At 43.5% G+C, this 22,143-nt stretch overlaps 1 protein-coding gene across 5 annotated transcripts in view; it reads right to left on the bottom strand.

Moving 5' to 3' along the window:
- LOC137444413 (calcium-activated potassium channel subunit beta-2) overlaps positions 1–22,143 on the bottom strand; it is a 169,100-nt gene that overhangs the window by 107,350 nt on the left and 39,607 nt on the right. For 3 of the 5 annotated variants that reach the window (XM_068145046.1, XM_068145048.1, XM_068145051.1), the window contains exon 1: positions 7,784–8,315. The exons of the other annotated variants lie outside the window; for them this stretch is intronic. The gene's annotated coding sequence lies outside the window, so the exon portion shown is untranslated. Of the gene's footprint in view, positions 1–7,783; positions 8,316–22,143 lie in introns of those variants that run through there. 5 annotated transcript variants of the gene reach the window in all.

Below are 22,143 nucleotides of genomic sequence, written 5' to 3'. Positions count from 1 at the left end.
AGGTTCTTCATTAATTGCTTTCAGTCATTTTATCTTTTTTTGCAAAATTAGAACAATGATGGAAGAGTCTGGCTGTGGAGTTTGGCCAAGGAAAGATTATACTAATCCACTTGAAATATGACTAAAACAGAAAGCAAGGAGAGATAAAAGCCTTTTTTCCCCCCCCTCAGAGCTTGTTTACCTGTGACAAAATCCATCCAAATCAGCCACACACAAATTACTGGATTATCTTAATTAAACTCTAGCAAAAAAGATTTTGCTGTGGACTTCATGAGATACTCCACAACCAGACAGTATGTCCTGTGATGCTTTTTGCAAGAAGGGGGAATACTGATTTTGTGCAGTGAATAATTAGAAGAGCAGCAGAGCTTTCAAGGAGCACAGTGGCAGCAAATCAAGGTGTAATATGGAAGCAAGGAGAGAGGGGGAATTTGTCAGAGGGTTATGCTGTACCCTGATGGTGGGCTTTCAAAAGTCAGAGTAGTTTTCATCTGCAGATCTGGCTATTAAAATGCCGTGGTTACAAGTGTGAACTTCCTTTGTTCTCTGCTTGGATTGTTGCTCCCTATGCCTTGAAATATACATGTTTTGTGAAAGAATTGAAAGTTATCCAAGTTGCATTGATGCTTTCCATTCAGGCCTTCTTTGAAACTCTTATTTCCTGCATCAGTAAACTTTGCCAAATCACAACAGTCCTCCTTACACCTGCTATGAAAGGACTATTTTTTTTTCACAGCCAAATCTATTCTTTCCCTATCACCACAACAGCAGCTCTGAATTTCCACATAGAAGTTTTAAAACTGCTCATCAATAGCTGGATGGGGCCCAGCAACTGAAGACCAGTGAAGGCAGACAAGATATTATCCTTTCTTGCCCTTTAGTGCTCTTATAATTCTTGGACTATGCAACACATTGCTGTAGACAAGATGAGGTTATCTGAAGTCAGTTTCTGCAGCAGTCTCCCTGGGTCATTTGGGCAGAGGGATTCAGTGGTGTCTAGCTAGGAAATGTGCTGTGCCAGGACTGTGACCACTCCTTGCTCCCTATACTTCACATTTGGCTGTGCTCTTCTGCTTTTCTAGCACTAGCTCTGGTGCTTATTGATTCCCAAATGGGATTCCTCAGCCAAAACCAGGGCATGGTTTTGTGAGCGGCACTGGCTCTCCAGGGGCAAGGTACAGGGGTGAGTGGCTGAGTGGGAAGTCAGAGGCAGCAAGATGGGTCAATATCAGCTCTAGGCTGGCTGCCAGCTACCAGACCCCTGGCTGCTGGGCTATGCACTTCTAACTGAGGTCAGAGTCAGTCTGGTTGACAGTAACACTGAGGAGCATACCTGCTGCTGTGGATGGAGAGGAACACAACCCTCCACAAGGATTCTATATGCCTTTGTTTCCTCTGACTTTGACTTAACCATGGGCTGTGATGCTTTAAGTACCAGGTATTAATTAAAAGTGGTAGGGAGTATGTCCCAAAGGGACCATACTTCTGGTCTCTCACCATTCCTAGTTTGACTTATTTCAGGTTATTGCTCTGAAATACTATTTATTCACTCAGGAGCCTGACATTTATAAGGCCTATGTAAATTTGCAAATAGCTAATGGTTGTCAGTAAGGAGCACCATTCTGCTGAGGTGGAAAATAGCTTGCCTGTAAGTAAAATACAGCCAACTATACTGAATATTTTCTGCAACAATACCTTAAGGCAGGCAATGTTTTCTTGTCCCTTCTTTGGTCCCACGCCTCAGCAGGCACACAAGGTCAGTGCCATTCAGAGGGCTCCTGCCAGGAGGGCAACCTTGGACAGATGAACCAATCTAGGCTTAAGCAGAAACCAGTCCCACTTGGATCTCTTATTCCCTGAGATGGCAGTGGGGAAATGGGACAAGTGCTCTTTTGTCTCCCCTAGTCTTCAAACCCTTTCTGGTGTTGGGTCATTTAGGACAATGCAGTTGCATGCAGAGCAGGAGGAGCACTGAATTCAAAGTTGCTGGGTACCTGGGGAGGAGTAGGATACAGGTCCTGGCTCCTTATGCCTGTCATGTCCACGGGCTGGGGGTCTAGCTGTAACCCCCTTTCAGTGTTTCAAAGACACTTAATGTCTACAGCTAGTTTGACTTTTTTCTTCTTTCCTCAGAAACATACCATCCTTATTGCTTTGGGATCTACCAGTTCCCTGGGATGAGTAGCTGTGGTGCAGATCAGTAGGTAAAATAGGCAGATGCAGGTTTTGATGAATATTTGTCCAGTTATGAAATATGAAAGGTTACCTAAAAAGCTTGTGCGTTTACCAGAGTAGTTTTGAAAGACTGCTGAGGACCTCAGAGTTGGAGTAGATGATAAACAAACTGTGGGGGCACCCAGGTGCACTTGATTGTGTTGATGCCTCCAACCTCTGAAGGATCTTAGAAGATGTTGCAGTGCCCAGATGGTGCTGTGTGCCCCTGCAGAATTTATCAGCAGAAGCTCTCTGCTTTCAATCATATCTGAAGGGTGGTTGTAGCCAGGAGGGGGTTGGTCTCTTCTCCCAGGCAACCAGCACCAGAACAAGAGGACACAGTCTAAAGCTGCACCGGGGAAGTTTAGGCTCAAGGTGAGGAGAAAGTTCTTCCCAGAAAGAGTTGTTGGCCATTGGACTGTGCTGCCCAGGGAGGTGGTGGAGTCAACATCCCTGGAGATGTTCAAGAAGGGATTAGATGTGGCACTTGGTGCCATGGTCTAGCAGTCATGAGGTCTTGGGTGACAGGTTGGACTTGATGATCTTTGAGGTCTTTTCCAACCTTGTTGATTCTATGATATGTCAGAGGTATTAAAGCACAGACCAAAGGGGCAACCAGCAACATCAGCAGGGTAAGCTGCATTTTCCCTTTAAAAATTAACTACTTTAGAAGCAATCCATACAAAATTCTCCTACTTGGCACAAGCAGAGATGGTGGTTAATTATGAGTAATAGAGCAGCTTTATTTTAAGAAAGAAAAAACGATCTGAAGTCTTAATAAGAGTTTTAGTACTATCCAGGGGGAGTTTCAAGTTGGGATTTCATTCCAGACTACAGTGAGTCAATTTTTGTCCTAGCAAAGATTCTCTGTGTTTTCTTTGATTTGAGTTCCTCTAATCTTCTTGTTCTCTTACTCTCCCCAAGCAGTATTAATCTGGTGTTACACGTGCCCTGACAGAATATGAATGCGTGTGTATTGCCCATGGTGACTTTCCCTGTGTGGCTCACACAAAGCCCTTGCTTTGTGCAATTTAGGCACATTTCTGGGTTTTAGAATAAATAAGGATATCTAGAATCATTGGACTTGGAAATAATTGAAAAGATGAAAAAGGCCATAAAATGGTGTAACAGTACTGGTTGCTTCTGTGCAGTCACAGCCACACAGTTGATTCAGCACACACCTGACTTACGCTACATGAAGTCCGAAGCAGTTGGCCAATATGGCTCACTTGGTATGGGGTTTCCTTCTATTTGTTGTAATTACAGTGCAAAAACAATTCAAATAGCAAATCTTAGAAGAAGAAAAATCTTAGGAAGATCAGCTTGGAGAACTGGGGTTGTTTAGTCTGGCTCAGGTGAGACCTCATTGCTTGGTAGGTGGGGGTCATTCTCTTCTCCCTAAATAGCAAGTGATAGGACAAGAGAAAATGGCCTGAAATTTTGCCAGGGAAGGTTTAGATTGGATACTAGAGAAAATTTCTTTATAGAAAGAGTGGTCAGGACTTGGAACAGGCAGCCCAGGGAAGGGATGCATTCACCATCCCTGGAGGTATTCAAAAACTGTGCAGACATGGCACTTCAGGACATGGTTTAATGGCCATGGTGGTGTTAGGTCAGTGGCTGGACTCGATGAGGGTTTTTTCCCAACCAAAACAATTCTATGATTCAGTATTTTTGCTTTATAACCCCTTCCTCATCTGTTCTGAGGAAACAAAACATCAAAGAACTTGGAGTTTTGACAGCTGATTTTTTTTTCTTTGTCTCTGAGAAAAACATTTGACAGAAATTCTTTGCCCAACTGATTTTCACTGTTTTCAAACCATGCACCACACTTTAGATAGTTTTCTTCTTGTCTGTTGTTTTCACAACTCTTCTGTGCCTTTGTGGCTTGTCACCAGACCCCTGCATGACAAAAGCTAAACCACAGCACCCTGTTGCTTTACCTGGGGCAAGCACCTATGTAGCACATGCACAGGGAAGGACTGGGAGTGATGACTCCAGGGCTTGCAGTGGACTAGGTCTGGTGAGACCATAAACATTGAGGTTAATGACCCCAATTCACTAGATTCATTGCTAAAAGTTGTAGTGGTGTGGTGACATGCTTGTGTCAGCCACTACCTCCTCTGTACAGGCTGGTGTGTGGCTGATCCCCCCACTTTGCTAGTGATCACATTTGCTGTTCCACTTCAGTGTTTTCTCTCCTGCACTCACTGTGTCTCCACTGCTGCTCTCCTCCTGTCCTCTCTGTTGGCTCTCCTCACATCACACAACGTGCAAGACAGACACAGCAGCAGAGGCTGCAATGTGGACAAGCTGAACATTTCCACGCTGGTGTATTTTGTTTCTATTTTGGCTGCACCAACAATTTCCAAAGGCATCACAGACTCATACGGGAGAGTGAGGGAGAATGTGGGGACATGGCAAACACTGTGAGAGAATGGCCCATACAGTGTGTGATGGATGATCCTGACTAATCGTTTTAACAGAGCTGCAAGAATTCAAACACTTTTCATGAATATTCATATGAAACTGAAAGCTGTTTAACCCGGCTCTCACATCTGTCTGGTGGGAGCACTTCGGTGCTTATGTGTTGCTCCTATGACTACTTGCAAGAGCTGAATTTTAAACTTGACTGCTCAGATAGTGATGGAAATCCAACATGAAACAGTATATACCTGGCTGTGAAATTTGCAATTCACTTTCTGCAAGTTAGCTACACAAACCTTCTAACTGAGGAACACCACACGACTGAACTAAGCTACACAGCGATATTTGTCATTCCCAGAAGATCTGTAAACCAAGAGGTTATTCACTGAAGAAATTCTCCAACAGTATCAAGTAAATAAATTAGAAAATTGCATGAATTCCAGAGGCAACTCATAAGCAAAAGGGCAAGTGAGATTCATGGCAAAAAAAAAGTACTCACTGAGCTTCTGAAAGAAACAGGGAATTTGTTTCTCAGCACAGTGAAGCAATCTGATGCAGCTTGCTTCATTATCTGCTGTACACTGATAGAGCAAAGGGAGTGCTGAGAGATTTGGAGTCACTTCTGACAGGCTTTCAGATGAATGGATATTTGCTGCTGGCAGAAGTTTTTATAAGTGGCAAATTTGTCTGGAACAGTTTTGAAAGCAGATTTAGTTTTGGATTATGTGATTTTCCAATACATTTTCTTTTAGAGTTGAAAATGTCTGAAATATTTACCTGCTCCTGCTACAAAATTTTGCTTTGCATTTTGTTTTATCTGAGGCTCTATGCTAAGTCTCATTGCCTGAGCACTATGGCCTGTGTTTCCATTGCACTATTAGTACACTGTCCTCACCTTTACTTGCAAGACAGGGCTATTATCCTGCCCAAGTCTCCCAAGAAGTCTGTGGCTGGGCGCAGGCTGAACATAGTCTCTCACCTCCTTGTGGTTTTACCTTTTCAGCCCTTTCCCTCAGAAAGGCACTGAAGTAAAACAAAATATAATGGCCTAAGCCCCTGGACAAGAGAGATGGTGAAGAAAAAAAATAGGTATTTGATTTCCTCATGCATCACTCATTTCTGACACAGATTTAATGTCTCTGCATAATATCACTTTGATCCACACTGCAAAGCACTAGGAACCATTTCTTTGGAGAAAGTTTTCACTCTTATCAATATGAACTGAGGGGTGTGCATCACACAGGTCAAAATGGTATTTTTCTCCCCCTCAGTTGGCAATGCAAAATAATGCACTTGACTGAAAAGTTGTTGCTTGGATCAAAGGGAGGATATTTGTGTCGTGCTTCTTAAAAGGAATCACCCACACTAGGTTATATGGTCCTGCTCTGGCAGAGGGTTTGGACTTGAAGATCTCCAGAAGTCCCTTCCAACCCCTAACATCCTATGGTCCTGTGAATTCTGTTCCAATATCACTTCTCTTCAGCACAATCTGTGTTTACTCTGACTGAATGTAGCACTTTTGTTGTTAAATTGTCATCAGTGTTTTGTTATTAAATGAATCACATCATGACCTATTTACCATGTAGTATAACCCACTGAAAGTCTCCTTAAAGGGAACATTAGTTAGGGTGAGTAAATTCCAATTACTTGGCAAATCCCTGCTACATAGGAATTCTCTTTCTAATGAAGATTTAATGAAAACAATCAGTCTAACAGAATTCTCTGAGTAGTGAGCTTTTGACAACAGTAAATTATGCTTAATGACACCAAGTAGATTTAAAATTGCATTATAACCTTAATGTTAAAATATAGCACAGCAAGAGACACCACAGTCTTACTGCAAGATATGACTCTCAGCTTCTTTAAGTGCATTTTTAATTGCTCCTGGGAGAAGCACTTCCACAAGCAGCACATTTTTATTGTTGCTAAATACCACTCACTTTGAAGCCTCGCTGTTTTTTGGAAATGAAACTTTAATGCACAAGTCCAAGCAATTTATCAACATAGGGAGCATCACACTCAAACTTAGTAAATGATAAGGGTTCTGCATATGCATGGACATAAGAATTTCACTCATTTAGTACCCACTACTCATCTTGCTGAGGGTCATATGCAATGAAAAAAAAAGCAGACTTGCAGCCCAGCACTGACCAGCGTGCCACACAAAGCCCCCTGCCCTGTTCAGCCATGCAGACTTGACTCTGATGTTCAGACATTTTCTTGTCTAGTAACATTACACAGCCACATCATAAAAAAAGTACATGAGGCTTCTAACTTTGTGCATCACCTCTTGGACTTCTGGATAGGAAGAAACAAGCTTTTGCAAGGGAAGCTTTCCTGTTAAGCTACTGAGTGTTCATCCCTCCCTCAACCCTCACTCCCAGCCCATCCACCATCCAACTAAATGTCATTTACATCCTTCCCCCCCCCACTGTTGTTTATCAGAGGGACGCAGGGTGACAGGGGGCTGGTGATGACACGGTAGGAAACCACCTTCCTCTGTCTGAAACTGCAATTCTTGTCCAGCAAAACAATGCCAACGGTGCAGAGGAAGCTTTGATTATGCAAAATGGATGGACACCTCACACCTTTTGGTGGTGTTTTTTTTCTTTTTTTTTTGCAGTAGGTTATAACCTAAGGAGTTCCTCACCCGGAAAATCCCTCCCGCCCCCCACCCTGGCTCTGTTTTCCCCTTATCAAAGGAGATTGGTGGCACCTCAGATACAGTTTGCACATTAATAGCACGTCTCTCTCATCTTACAGGCTCCACAGTATTTTCTCTTCTCCTTTTATTTTAGGGAGCTTCCCCTTTCCCATCTCAGAAACAGCCCGGCTGGCTCAGTAGAAAGGGAGTGAAGTGTTTTCTGCATGTCCTCTATATATTTTACTCCGCGGGAAGAACAATGTGGAATGCACACTCAGCAGGCAGTGAGATTCGAGCCAGTTTGTCCTCGAGGCATTTCTGCCATAAAACACAGGACCATCAACAGTATTTCCACCCCTGCCTCTTCCTCCGTCCCATCACCCCCTCCCCACTGCTGCTGCCGACTGCACCTGGCTGCTTTCGGAAAGCCAGGGAGCAAAGCACAAACAATGGGCACCGCACAGCAACAGCTCCCTTTGTTTCCCATGCAAATCCTACCTCCGGTAGTTGTCACATCTTCCTCCGAGGCGAAGCCTAATTATTAATAAACAGAGATCCAGCGGAATCCTCCAAACTGCCACCAGTTGTTAAGGGCTGTCATCGTTCCCTCCTGGTGCTTAAACCTTTTTGGACCATTAATGTCACAACCCCTGCTAACTCATAGCTTAGTACTCCCTGCTCAAAATGTCTGAAATAGTTTGGAAGGACAATAAGAATGACAGACACACTAGACAGCCATGCTTGAAATTAGTTATCTCAAGCCGACTTAAGGCTGTTTCGTAGTGCTTTTAAGCCATGCACTCCGTAGGGGTTATTAACCTAGGCTAGACATGCCATTCCTGCTTTTATTCAGTGCTGTAATAGGATGGCTGCTAGAAATGCAGCGATAGGTCTAACCCCATTCATCCCTCCGTAGCTCTTAAACCTCCTCGGGAGAGGAAATAGCTTCAGTCATCCTTAAACTCACTGAGGCTACTGCTTCTGCAGAGCAGGGTTTCACACATAGTTTCGAAACTAAGGGGAAAATCACTCCCTGGGATGGAAGGTGCCGTAGCTCTCGGGACTGATGTGAATGGCAAGATGAAGGCGGCAGCATCCGCCCCCACCGCCAGCTGAGGCTGTCGCAGGAGTTAGTGGAAGTAGTGATTGGAAGCTGAAAGTTCGTAAAACTCTCTAAGGCAGATGTGGCACAGGGCAAAAGAGGGGGATGCAGGGACTGTACTGTGGTTTGTACGTACGGAGTCACAGAAAGTACGCCGTGCCTCCCAAAAAGCAAAACACAGTATGCAAATAGCAGAGTCTAACCTTTTAAGATAGATGTGGCACAGGGCAAAAGAGAGGGATGCAGGGACTGTACTGTGGTTTGTGTGTATGGAGACACAGAAGTACGCTGTGCCTCCCAAAAGGCAGAATACAGTTCGCAAATAGCAGAGTCTCGCCGTTTAAATTTGCATGTGGACAGCACCTGGGGTAATGACGAGCAGAAGAAACGTGAGCTGTGTGCAGCATTCACAGTGCCTCTGGTGTGGGGAAGAGGAGCAGTGGGAGTGTGCTGGTGAGGACTGCTCTTTTCAGTAGAACTGTGCACATCTCCAGATCTCAGGTCAGAAATATTAGTGCTCTGCTGAGATCTTGGAGCCTATTCCTTCTTGGTTGTCAGTTACCCAGCCCAGGTCAAAACTGATCAAAGCTTGTTAACATCTGCTGTCAGTTGAATGTTGCTGATCTCAGTGTGGTCCCTAGTGGACAAAGTAAAAGCCACCAGCACAGATGTGTCTCTGCCAGCAGCAATGGCACTTGGGTTGAAGGACCGGAGAGGCAATGTGGAGCCAAGGCAGGCTGGGAGACAGCAAGTAGGGAACTAGCACTTTTGCTGCTTATTCAGCATCTGCCTAACTTCTTGGTACCACCCAGTTGACAACCCTTGGCTTAAAGTGAAAATACCATGCGTGGAGACACCTCAGAAATGAATGGCGTTTAGAGAGGTTAAGCAGGAAAGCAGATCACAGTGAAAACCCAGCTGTGACTGTCACACACCATGGGAATGTAGGGGTTAAGAGGGCACTAATGGCAAATATATATTGTATTTTAAAATAACCTGGGACCTGAGGGCTGGTTAAGGTGTGAGCCTTCTCCTTTGAGAAGCTTTGGTTTGGATTTGTGATGGTCCTTTGCACTGGTGAGTGTTGGAGGCTCTTTGCAAGCTGCCCTTGCTGGAGAGGAGGCTGCTGGTTTGTGCTGAGCCAGCTGGTAAATTCTGCTTTCTTCCTTATGGAAAGTGGCCAACATAAACTTCTCCTTTTTTTTTCCACATTACTTTCTGCTACAAAAACACCTGGTGTCTACACTGCCAAGAGCTTTATCAAACAGCATCTCCGAGTGTGTGCTCAACAAGGGCTACAGGTCTCTCTTTTTGAATCAGGCTTCGTGGAAATTATTGAGTGAAAGCAAGCTTGTTGCTATTGCAAGCAAGACATAGATGCTGGTGAAGACATCTGGAGCTACAAGCATCCCATTTGCCCTCAAATGTGTGAAGATGTTTAAAGGCACACAAATGTGGTGTCAAGGAACATGGTTTAGAACGATTGAGAAGTTACCTAATGCTTGAACTTGATGACCTTAAAGATCTTTTCCAACCATAAAGATTCTACAGTTCTATGATAAATCAACATTGCACCTAACAGGGCTGCCTTTGCACCTGCTGCCCCATTCCTGTACTTGCTGTCGGTCTTGAACATCTTTCCTTTACCTTCCTACCCCATGCACCTACACACACTGTGTGTTGGAGGGGATGTGCCAGAGCTCCAGCTTTGTTTTTCAGTTTGCAGTGGTGGATTATTAGCACCTTAAGCTTCTTTCAAAATTGGTGGGAGCAAAGGGGACTTTGAATTTTGTAGTCATGAATCTCAGAGTGGACCATTTCATGCATACTGCCAGAACAATACCTGCTTTGTGCTGTCACTTAGCTAGCATTTTGCACAAGCACTACATTTGCTGCTTTAAGGACTTTTTATAATGGGAAAAAAAAGAAAAGTTCTCCTTGTCCTGAGCAGTATACTTCCCTCCCCCTATGGGGTTCACTGCAATTGTCTGGAAAGTAGGATGACACAGCAGTTCAAGAGACTTAAGAGAGATTTCTGTTGGAGATACACAGGTCTAGGGGTCCTGACTTTGTTGCTGATCTGTTGAGTGATTTCAGTACTGAATTGGACACAACAGTGTTCAATGACAGGTTGAAGCAGGTGATCATTGCCACCCATGTCCACAGGTCACCAATTATGTATGCTGAATACAAGGTGGTTCAGAAAAAATGGATCAGTGTCACAGCTCTCCCTCCCTTATGCAGTGAATAAATTACCAATGGACCTCCCTGCTACAGAGATCCCAAATGCTTCAGTCCTTTGTAGTAGGTTCAAGTCACTGGGACATGGTGGTCAACGGATGATAACTATCTGTGTGAGCTGCCTGTCTGAACTGACAAGGAGAGGTATTTATATTGGGTGGTAATTGAAAGGGATGTAAACTGTTCAGATGCAAGTCAATGGAGGGTGATCAGGAAGGTCTAGGGGATGATAGCTCAAAATGGTTCAGTTTTAGAGAGATATGAAATACTGCTCTGTTCCTCAGGCTTTTTCTAATCAGTGAGCAGCAACAGCAGCTGCTATCAGTGATGGGACTCATGCATACTCTACCCTTGTCATGGCTCTATGACTGTTGCATTTTCCTGATGCTCCAATCTGTTCCTTGCTGGGAACAAAATAGAGTGAGTGATGGAGCACTGATCTGATCAGGTATGGCAATTCTGTGTCTTCCTGGACTGTATGAATATTGCAAAGTAGGATTACCCTGGGAAACATAGGGCTCACACGTGCTTTCACTTTGCCCTCTATCAGCACAATCTTATTGAATTCTGCAGAAGCAGAGCCTGCTGCTCATCTCTGCAGCAGTAGATCCTCTTTGAGAGAACCCATTGCTTACAAAGGAGTTGCAACAATTTAAAATGTCTCTGTTTCTGACCAGTGCTTGTTTAGGAAATGTCCAAGGAGGGTGAAGGAGAGGAATAATTGAGAAGATTTGTAGTTTGCATGCTGACTTTAAGTCAAACAATACAATAAATGGAGCAGCTAATGTCTAATTTTATTTTGAGTCATCCTAATTATAATGAGACCTGAATAGATACATAACTGGAAAGTGTAACTATCTGTTACAAATCCACATTTCTAATTGCACAGGCAAATAGACAGCATAATTAAAGCTGCAGGTTACATATTCAGTAACTTTTTCTTCCCCTGTAGTGACAAATTCTCTAGGAACAGCATGAATATGTTTTGAGGTTGTATACCTATCAAACAGTATTGTTTCTGCCCACTTGCTGAGTCTTTTTCAAACAGCATCAGGGAGTCTCACTAATCCATAAATACTTGGTGTGAATCATGTATTAAAGGAATTGCAGGAATGCTCCATTGACGGTTCTTTGTATTCAGTCCCTCGGCACACTGTCAGTGATCAATGCAGTCTTAGCCTGGCAGAGCTGCAGATGTGGTGTTTGCAGTAGGTAACAGGTTGTATTAAGTGTGCATAATTGAAGTGTAAATGAAAACTAGTTTTAATAAGGAGAAAAAAGAGGCTTCAAAAAGAGGCTAAATGTCATACACATCTAGATGCTCTTGGGCTCTGCAGAGCCTGAACTCAGAACTGAGTTTTGCAGATGGTATCTGCTCACTAGAAAGGTTGAATCCAACATGGAGGAAGATAAATTCCTAATGGTGATCTTAGCTACATGCATTATCTCCAACTCTCTTTTTCAAATGCAAGAATTACCAAGAAAGCTAGTTGAGGTCACTCCATGCCTTTACAACTCTGGCAGGTCTCCCTTCTTTCTACTGTGGTAAAACAGGCAGCACCTGTGCCTTCTACAGCTTTGGGGTGCAATATATGACACGCCACCACAGGAAAACACTCAAGCAGGCTGTCCTAGGTGACTAGTCATAAACTATTATCTTTAGCATCAAGTTGGAAATCACTTGTTTGCTGATGGTGAAATGCAACCCTGCGCTCTCTCTCATGCTGAGAACCGTAGGGCACCCAAGTGTCCTGGAAATCTGTTCATTTAACTGAGTTATATTACACTGACTAGATAATCACTTCCACATGCTGCTTGATCGTCCCCTGTACACACCGACGCTGTCTTTTTCTTGCGTAGCTCTTTCTGAGCCTCTTGCCTAGGAGAAAATAACTACATCTGGAGCGCTGTTAAATGACCCAGAAGTTGCTGCTTTGCAGGCTGACAGCATTTGATGCAAATAGATGGCTTCTTGCTGTGAAAAACCTCCTTGGTTGACACTCCATTGGGTACTTTTGACCATAGTTGTCTGAGGAGTTAAAATACGGGTTCCTCTTTGCATATTCACGCTAGCATTCTGTGGTGGTGAGAACTGCTGGGATTAAATTCTTCCTGCACAGTTTCAGCAGAGGCCTTTCTACTCCCCATTTGTTCAGCAGCTGCTGGTGAGCGTTGCTTCTTCTCTCTGCCTTCAGCTTTCGCCATCTGCTACCATTAAGTTGCCCAGGTGTCGGAAATCTTCTTCCTCTTCTCTTGTAAACATTATTCTGCCTTCTTCACTAACCTTCATTTATATAGAGGCTGATAGATCAGGCTAGCTGTTCTTCAAAACATCTGCTACATTTCATATTTTGTGGGGGTGGATGGGGAAGAGAGTACATATATTTGCTGACAAAAATAAAGGCTGGTTAACTCTTCTTTCGCTTTCCTCTCCATCTCCAAGAGGTTACTGATTTTGTGCACTTCCAGATGTGCCACTTAATTAATACTTGCCAGCTGGGATGTTACCTAGAGCAAATATATCACAAACCACAAAAATTCTCAGAATCATCACAGCTTCCACACACTGCACCAGTGCCTTGTCCTTAGTGGTATTGAGGTGCAGCAGAGATGGAACACAGTTATCAACGAAGACATCAGAAAAAACTTGTTTCCTTTTCAGACTGCTTCTGCTGGTGCAACTGAGTCCCACTCCACTGATTTTAGTATGTTTTCTGCTCAAATACAGGTCAGGCACTCTTTTATGATTACCTGAAGGGGAAATCCAGACTCAAAGAACATCTTTCACAATGATGGGTAGTGTAAACTATCGAATTCTTTTGGCAGAGATGATGAAATTAAATGATTTCTAGTGTGCCCTATCCTCCTCAGTAAATCACTGAAGATTGACTGTGAGTTTGGACGGCAACAAAACAGAATCCAACAAACCCAGCTGCTTACACAATGCTGCTTTCTAGGCCCAGCAAATGTTTACTGCTTAAAGGCTAGTAAAATATGTATCTGAGGATGCACACTCAGTTGCTGGGGCTGGTCTCCAGCATGAGTGTTGAGTAATTCCAATAGGATTTTACGCTCCAGTGGTTTTACTCTCCTCAGTTTGGGTCTCAGCACCAGTGCTTTCAAAGCCTGATTTTGTGTGCAACTATTGGGCAGAGATGGTTTCCTGCTCCAAACAGTTCTGCTGAGCAGCAATTGCTGCCTGCTGCTTTCCCATTTGTTAAGCAATGGATTACTGTTCAAACATTTGCAGCCCATGTTGGTCTAAGCTCTGTGTGCAATTCTCCAAATTTACTCCTCTCCTGGAATGCTGTGATCAGAGGTTGTTTCTTGCTTGTTCAATAATTTCCTGAAGCACTGCTCCAATCAGCGCTCCTGTGATTTCCATGCTTTGTGCTATTCATTTTTTTCACAGGAAAAAAAAACCAAATTGGCCACTTAGATGCTTTCTGATTTTACATACAGTGCCTAGCTGTTTCTCCACCAACTCTCAAAGGCTTTTTCTATCTCCACTTTTCTGTTCCTGTGTTAATATTACTTCTCCAGCAACTTTAGCAAGATATTGCTAGATAATTCTGTGTCTTTTTTCCACACCCCCACCCCCACTCCCCCACCCCAAATGATTTGCTATGCAGAGCTCTCCTCTCTTCAGGATTCAAGTGTCTGCTTTAATCTGTTCTGCCTTTCATTCTTTACTCAGCTGCTGCTTTGCTTTGGTGGAATAGTCACTCCTCTGATGAAACTCATGCTTCTATTTCTGTTCTCTCTCTTTTTGAAGAGTCTTTTGCATCAGTGAAATGCCTGTTTGGGTTTCTTTGATGATGTGGTGCTGTACGTTAAGCTCTGCACTTGGATGCGAAAGATCAGGTTGTGGAGGGAGCACACAAGGGAGGAGGGATGGGGACTTTGCTGCTCACTAGTAAAGAGAATTTTCAGTTGAGCAATAAAAGAAGCAGACAGGTGAATAGCCTGGGAATCAGGAGCTGTACTGCGGGGAGACCATTTTTGTAGTACTGTGCCTCAGTTTCCCCATTTATAAACCAAGAATAATTCTCTGTCCTTGTAAAATAGTGTGTGAGCTTTGCCTGCAGACCGAAACAAGACAACTGAAATTCAGTTTTGTTAAGCCTACATTGGTGCTATCTTGCTGATAAACTTTACACTTAGACTGACATGAGCCTGAAGCTGCTTAAGTATAACATATAAAAGTATATAACATAAGTATTATGCTGTATGTTGCTGATCAAATATGTTTGCTCTTGAAGGCACAACCTTCAAGGTTGTGTCCTCACAACCATCTCACAGCCATTTCACCTTTCATCTTTGGACTAAAGAGTACCCAGAAGCAAAGACAGGTTTTTGAATGTCTCCAGGGTGTCAGAGCCATCAAGGTCTCAGCAGAGTTGCCACAACAATTTAGGCTCGAGGTGAGGAGAAAGTTCTTCACAGAAAGAGTAACTGGCCATTGGAATGTGCTGCCCAGGGAGGTGTTCAAAAGAGGATTGGATGTAGCACTTGAAGCCATGGTTTAGTTGTCATGAGGTGTTAGGTATTAGGTGATAGGTTGGGCTTGATGATCTCTGAGGTCTTTCCTAACCTGGTTGATTCTATAATCTATGATTCTGAGAACTTCACTGACACCATAGGCCTGTCTCAGTTTTCTTAAATTAAGGGCAAGCAAACATCTCATGCCACTTGCTCTGTCATGAATGTTAGCAGATGCTTTTCAGTTGCAGGGGTGTACAAAGGCAGGCAGAGTAACACACTCAACCAAGATGGGCTTTCAACTTCTCTCAGGTTGTGGGGCAGTGGTTGCCCCATGCTCCACCCTCTGGGGGTTTGCACACTCTGGGATGGTTTGAGGTTGTGTCTGGACTGGGAATACAGCTGTAGGAAATATTTTTTCTTCCATTTTGCCTGAGCCATGTCTTGATGTCCTGTCTTGGTGTCACCTGGGTCTTTTTGCCAACATAACACACTTTTAAGATTTAGCTGGACAGAGTGATGGGCCATCTTGTCTAGACTGTGCTTTTGCCAATAAAGGTTGGACCAGATGATCCTTCAGATCCCTTCCAACCTGGTATTCTATGAATCTATGATTCTTGTGTCTGTGATTATGGCAGATGCTTATGTGAGATGCTGTGGGTGGTGCAGCCTTTCTTGGAGGGTAATGAAGAAGGATTTTGGTGGAGCCCCACAGCAGCCAGGAAGTAGGAATGGAATGGAATGGAATGGAATGGAATGGAATAGGATGGAACAGAACAGAATAGAATAGAATAGAATAGACCAGACCAGGTTGGAAGAGACCTTCGAGATCATTGCATCCAACCTATCATCCAACACTATCTAATCAACTAAACCATGGCACCAAGCACCCATCAAGTCTCCTAAACACCTCCAATGATGGTGACTCCACCACCTCCCTGAGCAGCCCATTCCAATGGCCAATCACTCTCTCTATGAAGAATTTCTTCCTAACATCCAGTCTAAACCTCTCCTGTCACAGCTTGAGACTGTGTCCTCTTGTTCTGGTGCTGGTTGCCTGGGAGAAGAGACCAGCCCCCACCTGGGCTGAGTTTGAAGTCCAGGCTGTTTGGGGAAAACATGCTAACAGGGACAGGAGAAAACTCTCACAAGATACCACTTTTTAATTTTCTTGAGCCATAATCTGCAGCAGGTGCGAGAGAGGAGTTTCACTCACACCAAAGCACAGTGCTGCAGGGTGTGTGGCTACTGCCAGAGCTACTGCTAGAGGATTTATGGTTGTGAATATCAAAAACTCACCAAGGTTCAGAATCTTTGTTCTGTTTTCCTGCATAAATCTGGAGTGACCAGAGGGATTTGACTGTATTTACTGAAGTAGAGTTGTTTGGGATTTATACCACTGAGGGCAATGTTTGGCCTTAAACATATATCTCAAAAAATATATAGATTTTGTACAAAGTTACTTCCCCCCCCCCGTGAAGAACTTATAGCTCCTGTACAAAGCTCCCACCTCTTCCCCATCATCACAGCAGCTGAGGACACAGGAAGTGCTTATGGATAAATGACTTGGGAGGGGAAAAAAAAAAATGTATTTGGAAACCAAGCAGATGTTTTCCAAGAGGATAGAGGCAGAATGATAAAGCTGTGTCTGTAATGCAGGCTATAGGGGTACTCCTTTGGCATAAACACACATTTTGTTTTCATTGATAAAAGGAATCTCTTTTCTCCATCCTCTCTGATACAGTTTTGAATTCTGCATGTGCACAACGATTAGTGTGTCATCAAAGGCTGAAGTGAAGAGGACTCCAGAGGAATTTTAGCCACTGGGTTATCTCTGGTTTTAATTACCAAACACTATTTGTTTACATCTGTCTGAAATTATTTAACATTCATTATGCCCATTGAAGTAGTGTTTCATCATTTCTCTACTTTGGGTAATTTAAAAACAGGGGAGAAAAAAAATGGAACAACTTGTCCATAAATACACCTTTAATCTGACCTTTTCTCTGCTTTGAGGCATTCTAAGTAGATTCTCTAAATTTTTGTGTCTGTACTTGCTCTATTTTGGGACTCTTAGAAGTAACCTTGGCTTTAGATTGTGGACTCTGAGAGGCTCAGAAGATCTACTGCAAGCTGTAGAGTTCATCCTTACTGGGATAAGGGGCCATATCCTTAGCAAAAAAAAAAAGCACTCCATGAGGATTTGTCCAGCAGTACACAAATCCTGCCCTTTCTCTTACAGGGGCTCCCAGCTGGAGCTTCAGGCCACAGAAACCAGCTATGTTTTCATGGCAAGTAAACAAAACAAACCTGAAAAACCCCACAACATTCCCAGGAAGTCTTTACTTCTGCAGCTAATGCCCCAGCTTTGGTGCAACCAGCTGGATGGTGCAGGATCAGGCTCTGGGGATGCATTTTGACTTCAGCTGCCTGTGCTTAAAGATAAAAGCACCCTGCTGTGCCTCACATGCACGCACACAGAGATACACACACTGCATCTCTAACCCTTGGCTCACTCCTCTAATCCTCTCTCCTCCCACTCACTACCACCACAAGATGTATTTTCTTTACTAAGTTTTCATGTTTAGATTTCAAATACCTCTTGGTGCAGTAAACTAGTAAAAAAACCCAAACCCTGGGAATGAAATACCTTTGGTGGAAGCATGACACATCTTGTAGTGCAGGAACAAATATCCCCGGGGTCCTGTTTATCTCACACAGCATGTATGTTTACCTTTCCCCAACCCCATTCCTCAAGAGTTGTTATTATTTTTTTCCACAGAGGACTAATCCAACTCCCTCCTTCCCCTCTGCTGTCCACTAGCTCCTGCTTCACCCTGCTTGCTGCTGTGCTCCGCTGCCTCATTAACCCCTACTAGGAGGTCTTAAACTATGCTCAGCCTCCAGCAGCTAGCTCTAAGGTAATCCCTCAGCAAAGGAAAGGTGACTCCTTGGAATGCCTGCCTGGCTCTCCAGACATATTGTCTGCAGAGCGGAGGTAAATAACTGCAGTAGAAAAACAGCCCACAGCTATCTCACTAATGCTAACAGAAGCAAGTCCACCAGACAAGCAAAGTATCTCTGTCTGTCTTGGTCCAATGCAAATCCTCTATTCTGATCAAGCTAATTGCTGGCTGGTACAGAAGGGTCAGGAAGCCGATGTGAGCAGGAAGGTCTGTTAAGCTGTGAAGAGCTCAGCAGGGCACCTGTCAAGCATGAAATGTGCTACTCAGTATGGAAGCACAGTTTGCTGTCTCCCTGCAGATGTGCACGGGGCATTGTATGGTGTAGCTGTTGCAGAGGAGCACTGAGAAGATGTTGGGGATGGTGGGAAAGGCCATGGAGTGTGCAGCACCCTGTGATAGCACTTCTTTGCTCTCAGACTTTCCACCTGAGCCTGGTGTAGCCTCTCCCTGTGAAGTGTGCACTGAAACATCCCCCAGACTACAGGATGTGAGAGCCTCAACAGCCTGTGTCAGTGATGGGTGTCTGCCTTGCATACACCTGCAGGGTTTAAAATACCTGTGTGAAAGGCAGTTCCAAACAAGTCACTTGCCTGTTGCAGGGAAGCAGAATTGGCCTTTGTGGGCAGCAACTTGAGTGCATGCAATGCTAGAATGGGCAACCAGCATCACCTGGTATGCCATTGCCATCCCTCTTTTCACTGTAAGAAAACTCAGGAGGAAACCAAGGCAGGGGCCAAGTTCATACTTGAGGCCAATAATGATATACTTCTGTGTTTTTGTCGAGACAGGATTTCAGGAGAGAAGAAATTAAAGCTTTCAAATGGGTAAAGAAGCAGAGATCCAATTTCAGCTCTCAGCTCCAGCTGCATAAATACAAAGCAACTCCCTACCCCTGATAGAGTTAATCCTACCTGTGCTGGGGGAAATGAGGGGAATTGGCCTTGTCCTGTGTAGGATAATATGAAGGATCATTTATCTGGAGCCGGTTAGGAACCCTGTTTTATTGGACTGGTGACAAGTGATCTCCAACGCACCTTGATGAGGAATACATTTGAAAAGTCCAAAAGCTGAAAGTCTGCTTTTTCTTTCCTCCCTTTTGCAAAGAAATCAATCATGTGTGTTAATTATTTTGGATGTCTCTGTCCTTTCAGGGTCTGCTCCATTGTGTCAAGAGCTGTACAACCACTGAACAAAGAGACACTGTCTGCTCAAACTTATCCATGTGTTGCATTTCAGTAGCCTCTTGATAGCTACTGGAACATTCCTTCAAATATTTGAACTCCTGTGAAGAAATTTCATGCTATTAATTTTTCATATAGCCATGAAATACATGATCAAGATTCAGCATTTATGTATTTAGAATAGAACAGAACTAACCAGGTTGGAAGAGACCTTTGAGATGATCGAGTCCAACCTATCATCCATCACTCTTTAATCAACTAAACCATGGCACCAAGCATCCCATCCAGTCTCTTCCTAAACACCCCCAGTGATGGTGACTCCACCACCTCCCTGGGCAGCACATTCCAATGGCCAATCACTATTTCTATGAAGAACTTCTTCCTAGCATCCAGCCTAAACCTCCCCTGGTGCAGCTTCAGATTGTGTCCTCTTGTTCTGGTGCTGGTTGCCTGGGAGGAGAGACCAGCACCCACCTGGCTACAACCTCCCTTCAGGTAGTTGTAGAGAGCAATAAGGTCTCCTCTGAGCCTCCTCTTCTGCAGGCTAAGCAACCCCAGCTCCCTCAGCCTTTCCTCATAGGACATATATTTGGTTTGATATATACAAGATATATTCTCTACTGTATAATTACTGCTGTCTGCTATAATTCCTGGCTCTAGGTGTACAAATGCATTTTACTCTTAAAAATTTAAATCCTGATGTGTGATTTTGCTCCAGAGATCTTTTGTCTGTTTAATAATAACACTCAGTAAGTGTTATTATTAAATGTTATAAGTGTTATCTTCTCGATGATGGGAGAACCATCTAAATGTAAGTATGAGCCCAGTTACTGTCAAGCAATATAGTTTTACAAAGGAAGTCTTAAACTTTCCTGAAGCACTTCTGCTTTCAGTGGGTTGACAGGAATATAAATGAGAAGGAAATTTCCCTCTTTGCTGGCATCTGATTTCTGAATTGGATTAATTACGACAAGAGCTTTTTTTCCCCCCTGCATAATCAGATTTGCTAAAATTTCCTTAGTAAGTTCATAAAACTGTTTTGTGAAACAGAGAAAATTAAGTGGAAAATCCTCCTTGCCACTAAGTTCACATTTGTCTGAACTTTCATCTGGTCTATGGTGTTGTATGAAAGTCTATCTTTGATAGTAATCATGTTTCAGTTCTGTTGCTTTCTCTTCTAATTCCATTCTCACTGACCATTCATTGAATTTATCACAGGAAAAGTAGATTAATTATCCATGGAAGGCTGCTTGAGAGACTGCCCTAGAACAGCTCCAGTGAAATGCTCTCATTTTTCTTAATTTTCATTAACTCATCAACTTTATTGTTTGTGTGCAGTATAAACAGTTAGTAAAATGCCAGATTGCAGTCCTGTACAGTATGGCTGGGAGGTTGATTTCAGTACTCATTGGACCAGTCTTAGTGCACCTGAGGAGGGGGGATGAGGCACAGAGCCCTCACCAAGGGCTGTGCAGCTGCTGAACAAAGGGGCAGCAAAGGAGCAGGCTGAAGAATGTCTGGTGGCAATGGACAGTCAGGCATGAGAAAACAAAAATCAAGTATCAAGATGTGATGTGATCTGCACAAGGTACAGCATTTAGGGGACCGATACCCCTCCAGCTCGTGCCCCAATCTGCCTCCCATCTTCCTCCTTCACATAAAGTGTACCTCTCACGGGCTAATGGCCTTTATAGGGTTACTTATAGATAGATCTATGAAAAGCTGGTGCTATTTTCTGGCAGGATACAATCACATCTGGCCATCCTAAGGGACAGCAAGTGGTGGGTTGAAATTTCTCCCCCAACATTAACTTTGCCAGACCAGCCCAGCTGGAAGCAAATGCCACCAAAATAAGGAGAGGCACCAAACGTTTGAGGCTGAAAAGCTGCCCCAGCTGAACAAAGAAAAAGCAATTCCTTGGTGGGGAGGATGAACAGAGAGACAAGAAGACAGAAAAAAAAGATGGAAAGATGTTAATTAATGTCCTAACATAAAGTGAGCACACAGGAGCTTATCAGGTCCTCAAATCCAGGTCCTTTTCCATGAGTGAACAAAGAACATAGAGCTGTATCTCTGGCCAAAAGCTGCGAACATCTGATAGCCTGTTAGCTGCAGCATCCAGAAGTGTTGACCAAACCCAAGCGGAACATATGCAATATTTTCAATTTTATTTTAATTTCTGCTTCTATGCACTTTGCACTTCTCTGGCCTGGTTTAGGGAACAGATTCCCTAACTGCCATGGGAAAAAACAAAGCATTTTGTTTTCATTGGTCATATGGAAATACAAATCTTCCACTGTTTGCCCAGGACTTGGTCTGTTTGATTCCTAAACCCTCGATTATGTATTTTTGACACTGTAAACCCCTGATTTCAAACCACTTTTGAAGTGAAGAGTGTAAAATTTCCAACAACAAAACAAACAAACCAAAAACAGTAGAAAAGCAGTTAATAGAGGTTAGGTGCTCTGCTGCTGTGGCTTTGCTGGTGCAAACATGTGGAGAACCTGTCTCCAGGTGGGGCACTGCTCCTCTCACCCCTTTGTATGGTACTTTTAGTGCATTTTAAGAAGAAAAAAAAATATTGATGTGACTAAAGGCTTGTTTGTCTGTCCTCAATGCTATACAGAGGAAGGAAGGGAAAGGACTTCTTCTGAAGAGAAAAATGCAACACAGCTTTACCAAAGGTATAGTGTGTCAGATGAATTTGATGATTTTATCTGATAAGATAATTGATTTTCTTGACAAAAGCAGTGCAGTAGATCTAATCTGTCTGGACTTCTACAAGGTATTTGACACAGTGAAAAGATTAGTCAAACTGGAGGAAACAATGATTAGTGGAATTGTGTAGGAAATGTCTGGAGTGCTAGGGAGAGTAATGCATTTGGG

The sequence above is a fragment of the Melanerpes formicivorus genome, unplaced genomic scaffold, assembly GCF_026170545.1.
Source record: "Melanerpes formicivorus ecotype bairdi unplaced genomic scaffold, bMelFor1.0.p_v2 SCAF_12, whole genome shotgun sequence".
Classification (NCBI taxonomy): domain Eukaryota; kingdom Metazoa; phylum Chordata; class Aves; order Piciformes; family Picidae; genus Melanerpes; species Melanerpes formicivorus.
Note: the sequence above shows the minus strand (reverse complement) of the source record. Positions and strands in the feature narration are given on the sequence as shown.